Here is an 8,444-nt window from a genome sequence, read left to right as displayed (position 1 = left end):
CATGCACCATGTGAATACCCTCTCACACTCTACTTGTTCCTACCACCCAGCAAAAGGTTCGGCAGCATTCTGCTCATGGATGGCTATGCTGACCTTTAGCTTCTATCTCAGTGTATGCAGGCATCCCAAAGTCAGATTTAAAACTTTAAGACTTTTTAATGTTATTTCAAAAAGTAATTTAAAACCAAATTTGCAAGTGAGGATATACAAAAATAAAATAATTTTGACTAACTTAAATAAATCATGCCCCGTAATGCCTCTTGTGCCTATTGCGTATTTCCCCTTTCTCTCACCTAAGAAAACATATAGCTAAGCTCCCGGACCTGGAAGGGTATTTAAACTTTGTTTTAGAAAAATCTTATCTGAAAACAGAATTTAAATGTCGCCAACAACGTTGTAATTCTACGTGTACAAAACAGCATGGAAGACAGAACTCACTTTCATTCGTGGACGTCTATTTCTCTCGGTGTAAAAAGTTATTTTATTCTGGTTAGAGTAGTCGTTAGTGTTCTTTGTTCTAATGTGAATTATTTGCCCCCCCCGTTGTAATGTACATAGAGCAAGGGTGCTAGAGGACAAACTTAATCTCATTGGAAACCATTGAATCTTGCAAGAACGATGCGGAAAGGCGATTTCTCATTTTACAGGCACAATCAGGCATGCCAAAAAGAGCTGTGTTCTATCAATTGAAGCATTTTTAATAAAAACGCACAGTATTACAAATATTTATTATGATTTCTTATTGTTGCTATTCGTAATATTATTACTAATAGTATTATTAATATTGATATTAGCAATAATTTAATTCTAATAATCATAGATAGATGATAATAATAATAAATTATTATTATTATTATTATTATTAATAAGTCAAAAGTTAAAAAAGAGAGAGAGACAGAAGCTAGAACTGTAGCATTTATATTCACAGAAAAATGGCAAAAAGAAAAACCTGGAGGGACGAGGACATAGTGCAGTCACTGGAGGAAGTTTACGCTGGCATGACTATTCCACGTGCAGCCAGGCTGTTCAAAGTCCCCCATAACAACTTGGGGGACCGGGTGAGTGGACAGGTGAGCCATGGCTGTCTCATAGGTCGTAAGCAGATACTGGCACCAGAGGATGAAAGGTCTCTGGTGCGCTACTGTATTTACTGTGCGCAGCATGGGTTCTCCCTCACTAAGGCACAGCTGTTGGCATACGCTGATGCAGTGAGGAGGAGGAGGAACCCAAGCGAAGATGTACCACCACTGGGGAAGAAGTGGTGACACTGTTTCAGGAAGAGGCAGGCACATTGCAGAACTAAGCATGAGGACCCCTGACACCATCCACCAGGGGAGGGCAGTGTGTGCTAAGAAAGAAATGGTGTAGAGGTACTTTGACCTGCTGTCATCCACGCTAGAAGAACATGGTCTGAAGGACCAGCCATTCTAGATTTATAACTGATGAGACTGGCTTCCAGCTGGATTGCAGCAGGTACAAAATACTGACAGCCCCGGGTTCTAAACATACATACCAGCAGGCCCCCGGGACCTGGGTCCATGTGTCAGTACTGGCCTGCTTCAATGCAGCTGGTGAGGCATTCCACCATTTTTTATTTATTTTTGCAAAATGTTTTCCTGGGGGCCCATACACTCTAGGAGGATCCTTCAATGCATTATATGGAAAATCTCTAGTGGGGAGCATCAGTGGTTTGAGCATTTCATCCGCCATGCTCGGAAGGAGCGCCCTCTGGGTAAGACGTGGAGCAGGGACAAGACCCAGAAACAGAGGCAGGAGATCAGGAAAGACATCGAGTGGGAACAAAGGGCTGTATGAATCAGAGACAGGGCCAATAGGAGGAGCCAGGGATGACGAGACAGGAAAGGAGACAGACAGGAGGACACACGGAACAAACACAAGCGGAAGCCGGGCTAGGGGCAGGATTACAGACAGGGATCGTGGCAGGACCAGGGACATATATGGGATTCAAGGTTAAACCCTGGACAGGTGCAGGAGTCAGGGCAGATTGAGGGATGGAAGTAGAATGGGAAAAGGGAGTCAGACCGGCAACGAGGCTGGAAGAGGAGGCAGGTACAGAGTCAGGAGAGGAAAGGAGAGGAGACATGCTGGTAGTGGGAACAGTTGTAGGAACAGAAGCAAAGACAGAGGTAAGTACATTCAGCACAACAGACACAGGAACAGGAATAAAATATACAATTGGCATGGATACAGGTACTGGGACGGCCAAAGGAACACTAATGCCACAAGGCAGGGTAACAGGTTTCACCAGGGTAACACAAACAGGCATGGACCGGAACACAGACGAAACCGGGAACAGGAGCAGGCAAAACAGGAACTGAGGAAACATTAGAAGCAGACTCTGTGGTAGTAAGGGGGGCTCTTGCAGCAGCCTCAAGGAGCAGAGGAGGTACAGAAAGAGTATATGATGAGGATACAGGAATTGTAGGGCTGCAGGAGGCCGATGGAGAAATCTTGAGGGTCACTGGTTCACTGCGAGGTGTAGCTGAAGGAGTCCCAGATGTCTTTGGAGGCACACCTGTAGCAGCTAATCGGGGCACAAAGGAGTCTTGAGGAGCAACTACAGGGATAGGCGTGGCACGAGGTACAGGGACCCTTACAATTCATTGGTATGTTTGATTCTAACCTATACTGTACTAGGATATATTCTATGAGTAATCGACAAAGTACTTTTGTAAGTTGCTCTGGATAAGAGCGTCTGCTAAATGCCATAAATGTAAATCCCTGGCATGAGGCACAGGGACAGGCCTGACACGAGGCATACAGACTTGTGGAGTGGCCTCCTCCACTCCAGGAACAGGAACTGGCTCGTCCGGTGACGCGGCGTTCAACGGTGTCGGGTCCGGGAGAAGTGGAGGCGTGGCCATGGCATTCAACGGTGGGTCAGGGAGGTCTGGAGGTGCAGCTGTGCCGTTCAGCGGCAGGGGGTCCAGGAGGTCATGAGGCATGGCTGCAGTGGTCAGTGGTGCTGCAGGGATATCTGGGGGCGCACCTACAAGTACAGACTTTATACATGGAACAGGAACAGGTTGAGAAACCTCTTGGGTGGTAAGAACAGGCCAGGTGGCCACCACTAGGCCGGGAACAGGAACAGGACTGGTGGCATCCATCATGCCAGGAAGAGGAACAGGACGGGTGCCGTCTGCTGCGCCAGGAACCAGAACCGGATCAGGACAGGCCACGTCGCCTGCTCCGGGAACTGTAACCGGATCAGGACGGGCGGCATCTCCCACATCGGGGACTGTAACCGGATCACGATGGGTGGCGTCTCTCTCATCGGAGGCAGTGACTGGCCAGGCAGCATCTCTCTTGCCAGAGAATGGCTGGGCGGCATCTCTCTCGCTGGGGGCAGGAACTGGCTGGGTGGTTTCTTTCACACCAGAAACAGGGATTGATAAGGAGTCTGGGAAGCAGCTACAGCAGGCTGTTTTGGTCGAACAAATTGTGTGGAGAGCAACCGAAGAAAACCCTCCCCTGTCATAGCCTCCTGAGCCCATTGCGGCCCATTCCTGTGCCTTACCCCGGAGAAATGTTTTCAAAAACACTACCTTCACAAACCCCGGGGGATTAGGGCAGGTCAGGTGTTGAAGGTAATTTTGGCTTTGCATAGTGAATGTTCCAACTGACTTATCCTCCCTATTACACTCGCTAGGAGTTGCCATAAGTGAAGGTAGAGCCAAAGGTTTCCTGTCTCCAAGTGTATTGAGTAGTGACTTGATATAATCCATGTCTTCATCTGGGAGCAAACCATTGTGCGAAGGTGCCTGGGCTTATGCAGATGGAACGCAATGTGACCTAACATCGCCCTCCTGCTGCATTCTCCTTTTAAAGCTGGTTATTCTGTAATGATCCCACCAGGAACAGGCAAGAGGAAGAATGCATATGCAGGAGGCAGTTTAGTAAATGTGGGAAAAACAAACACGAAGGCCAAAATAAACAGAGGCAAGGGGAAAACACTAAGGCAGGTAATACATGAACTCGGCAAACAGCATGGTCGACGACAAATATGGCGAACATAATCAAGACACAATACAATGAACCAAACTTACCAAAATAACCAACAAACTAGAAGCAAAACACAGGGCTTAAAGAACCAAGACAATCAGACCCTAGACAGATTCAGGTGAACATGGGAACAGGGAGAACCAAAACACGGACTGGAATGAAGGAACACATGAGGGGCGAAGACAACGAAACCAAGGAGCGGAACTAGGAAGTAAAGGAAAACAAAGACATGAGAGGGAAATAATAAAACAGAGACGCTAAGAGGTGGCCAATCATCACATAGTATTACTGCATGTACAGAAGAAGCACCAGCTTCTACATGCTGAGGCAAAAAGGTTACATTGTCCAGACAATGGAACAATGTGGCCAAGGATTATGGCCTGGATACACAAGGCCTTAGAAATGCATACCCTTCAACATTCCCTCAAAAATATTACTAATGACATCATGAAGCACTGGTAAACATGTTTGTTACAGACAAAAGGCAGCAGTCCACACTCAACCCCATGGGAGACACTTAGGCCACTAATCTCAGGAGTGAATGTATGCTGTAATTACTAAAGGAGGTAAGCATTGCCTCTTTACAACTTTATCAGAGCAATTGTAATTAAGTCCCTTTAGATTTAATGTGGTCAGATGTGTTTCAGTTCTACAAAGGGAAAAATAATTTCATAATTCTGGTAATCAATGTTGCTATAGTGATCATACATGTTGGTTCCTGCAAGAAAACATTGAAATGTAGTTTTTCTTTTAACTTAATTTACCTGCTTAATTTAGGTGCATATTATGAAGCCCAAGCTTGTTTTAAAAAATATATTTACTTGATGGTACCCCATAATAAGTTACATTTTGTGTTATTTTTCAAATCCATTAGTACATTTCTCTGACAAAAAAATCACATTTTCAATGTGAGTTTCTGCAACACTTCCTGTGAAGAAATACTATGCTCTTAAATATTTTTATTGCTGATGATAGTTTTCCTACCTATCCAGAAATAAGTAAATAAGTATAAGAAATAAGCAGTTTTATAGAGATAAAAAGCTGGTAGGACAGACAGGGAATAAAGGGATTTTTTTTATTTATACAAATTAACAAGGGACCTAATTAGGACAAGAATATGAATAATACGGTCATTAGTCCACTCTATCTTTTTTTATTATCCTGTATGCAGTTTCAGATGTGTTGTACTTGTTAGCAACCTTCTGAAAACACTGAGAGTAATCTGTGGCCAGAAACAAGAAAGCACAATCCAGACCTTGGTCATTATAAAGATACTTTACTGTATCTTTTAAATTTCAACATATTATTAAATATCATATTATTTACTATTTAAATCCCTAGTAGGTGATTCTTATGAATTGTGAAGGTATATTTGCATCACACACAATTTGATAATTCAATAAATGTATAATCATAATCTCACACCACACTTTACTATAAATATTTATTTATTAGAAGTATCCTAGATGTGCCATTAGTCATCCTCTTAACTCTTCATCAGTAGTCAATTTCTGATTAAAAGTTAGCTGGATATTTTTTATTGGCACAGCACTCAAACCAGGGGTTACAATGACACATTTAACAACTTCACCAGTTGAACTTCAGCAACATTACTGCTTGGTTAAGAGGTCAGATATCCAAATAATATCCAGTCAGGAGTGAAACTATGGTCAGAAACTGATCACTCTTTTTCAGATGCCCTCTACTAAACACTAAAATGATGCTGTTTCTTACATTTTCATTAACATGATGAAGATCAACATTTGACATTTCTTCTGAATTTGAAAAATATGCTCATATTATGTTCCGACAAAGGACCCAAAAATACTGTTACTTGTTGCAAGTTAAATATGCTGAACAAGCTGGCTTGTTTTTGTCAGTCATCACTGGAAAATCCAGATGTTGTATTTTCACTTATAAACATTTTCATAGAATTTGGTGGTATGTACTTGAGAAACAAAGGAGTCCTTGTTCTGGTGTTAAGGTACATCCAGATACAAACATGTTCTGGTAAAGAAATGAGTTTCAGCTTTCAGGGCGTGAATGCTACCTTCAGCCTGGTCATCTCTTTTGTTTTAGAATGATTACACAATGAGTTTTACCCAGAAGGGTGTTCTATAATTAGTCATTAGAATTAGTAAATACTTTTTTTTTTATTACTAGTAAAAGTCTTTTTTATGTGGTCTTGACAAAGACAAAATTCTGATCTTCTATTTCTTCTTATTCTTGTATATTTAATTTGCCAAATTCTACTTTTTTCGACACCCCACATCCAATTAGTTCTCAATCAATATTAGCCCCACACCAAAATACCCCTCAAGCACTTCTCATTTACCCAATAGTCTTCAGCAACTACAATAACAGCTAAATAACCCCTCAGCTCCAAGTACCACACAGCCAAATGCCCCATAGCACAAACTGAACATCACAATGCCACTTGGATGTCCACCACTTCTGTCCTTTCGGTCAGCCCTCCATCCTCCTCTAAAAACCCTGTTATTTGAAAACTTACAAGCTATAGCCATCAAACTTGGTAAAAAGATTCAACAGCAATTACATTCCCAGATGAATGTTATACTAACCTTCCAGGATTAACATTAAAATAATGTTTTCGTAATAACACTGAAATAACATTTTTGGACTTATGTTAAAATATTGTTCTCAGACTAACTCTATCATTAGATAGGGAAATTATTTTAATGTTATTGCAAAAATGTTAGCATTTTTGCAATAACATTAAAAATAATTTCCCTATCTAATGATATACTAAAGTTTTTGCAATAACATTAAAATAATGTTTTGGTATATAATGTTATACTAACATAACATTCTCTGACTAATTTTTTGCAGTAACATTAAAATGAAAATAAAATAAATAAAACATTCTATGAATAGCATATAAACATTTTTGCAGTCATGTTAAAATAACATTTTTCAGTAACATTAAAATAACCCAGCTGGCATTTCAACATTTATTCACAGTTAAATCAAAATGATGGATCAAGATTGAATAATTTACATTTACAGCATTTATATTTACATTTACACGCAAAAAACAAAACAAAAACAAAGCACAGTATGCTTTGGTTTTGCTCTGGGATCATCCTCTGGTGGGTTCAGGTAGCTCGGTGATTACTTATTTTTGCCTTTGATTCTACTAAATTCAAGGCTTCTTGTCTGAACCTAGTTGCTTGTTTGCTGTTAGCTGAAATTACTCACTGCAGGTGTAGTTTCACCTTGGCCTTAGGTGTGAATTTGGGAGCAGACTCAGCACTTATTGAACTGTTAAATTAGGATGACTCTGCTACAGATGTGAGCAACACTTTTAAAAGGCTTTGTTGTGCTTTTCAATTAGTTCCTCACCTACATTAAGATTGGACCTCGCAAACTCATCTAATCTTTTTTCTCATACTATCCCAAATTTTCATCATTCTCTTACCAAATATACCTCTCCAACGTGTTCCATCGCAATCTGCACATGTGCCAACTGCATTCAAAACTGCCAGGGTGGTACCAATCCTCAAGATGGCTGCATTCAATGGCTCCAACATTACCAATCACAGACCAGTATCACTTCTCTCTTTCCTCTCAAAAGCCCTTGAACAAGCAGTTTATAATTATCTCTTTTCCTCACCCAGAACCAGCTGCATGATCCCAATCAATCTGGCTACAAACAGGCACATTCTACAGAAACAGCCCCACAGCAGTGACGGAGAAACTTCATGCTGCTAAAGCTGCCAAACTGTCATCTGCCATCCGAATCTGCCCATAGCCTGGGCATAACACTGGACAACCAGTTGTTGTTCTCAGCTCGAGTTTCAAATCTGACCTGGTCTTGCAGATTTTTCCTTTGTAACATACGAAGGATTTGGAACATTCTGTTGCAAGAAGATACCCAAGTACTTGCGCAGTCTCTTGTAATCTCAATGCTAGACTACGGCAACTGACTACAACTGTGTCTCACTACTTGCTGGTCTTCCTCTAAGCCATCAGACCTCTACAACTTGTCCAGAATGCAGCAGCATGACTGGTCTTCAATCTTCCGAAGTTCACACATGTCACTCCATTGCTGCGTTTCCTTCATTGGCTTCCAGTAGCTGCACACATCAGATTTAAAACCTTGATGCTTGCCTACAAAGCCAAAAATGGACCAGCCCCTCCATACATGATGTCTATGGTCAGAGCCAGAGTACAGAGAACTTCAAGTACAGTTCGGCTTGAAATACCATACCAGTCTTATGGAAGACAAACAGTGAGACTATTCCCTGTCCGGGCTCCTAGATGGTGGAATGAACTTCCTCTGGCTGTCCGGACAGCAGAGTCCCTTGCACTCTTCAAACACAGACTGAAGACCCATCTATATGTGAAATATTTAAATGACCACTGAGCCTGCTCCTATGTTGACTATCTGAAACTAGTAC

Source organism: Electrophorus electricus, chromosome 2 (genome assembly GCF_041902795.1).
Source record: "Electrophorus electricus isolate QZ-2024a chromosome 2, ASM4190279v1, whole genome shotgun sequence".
In the NCBI taxonomy this organism is placed as follows: domain Eukaryota; kingdom Metazoa; phylum Chordata; class Actinopteri; order Gymnotiformes; family Gymnotidae; genus Electrophorus; species Electrophorus electricus.
Note: the sequence above shows the minus strand (reverse complement) of the source record.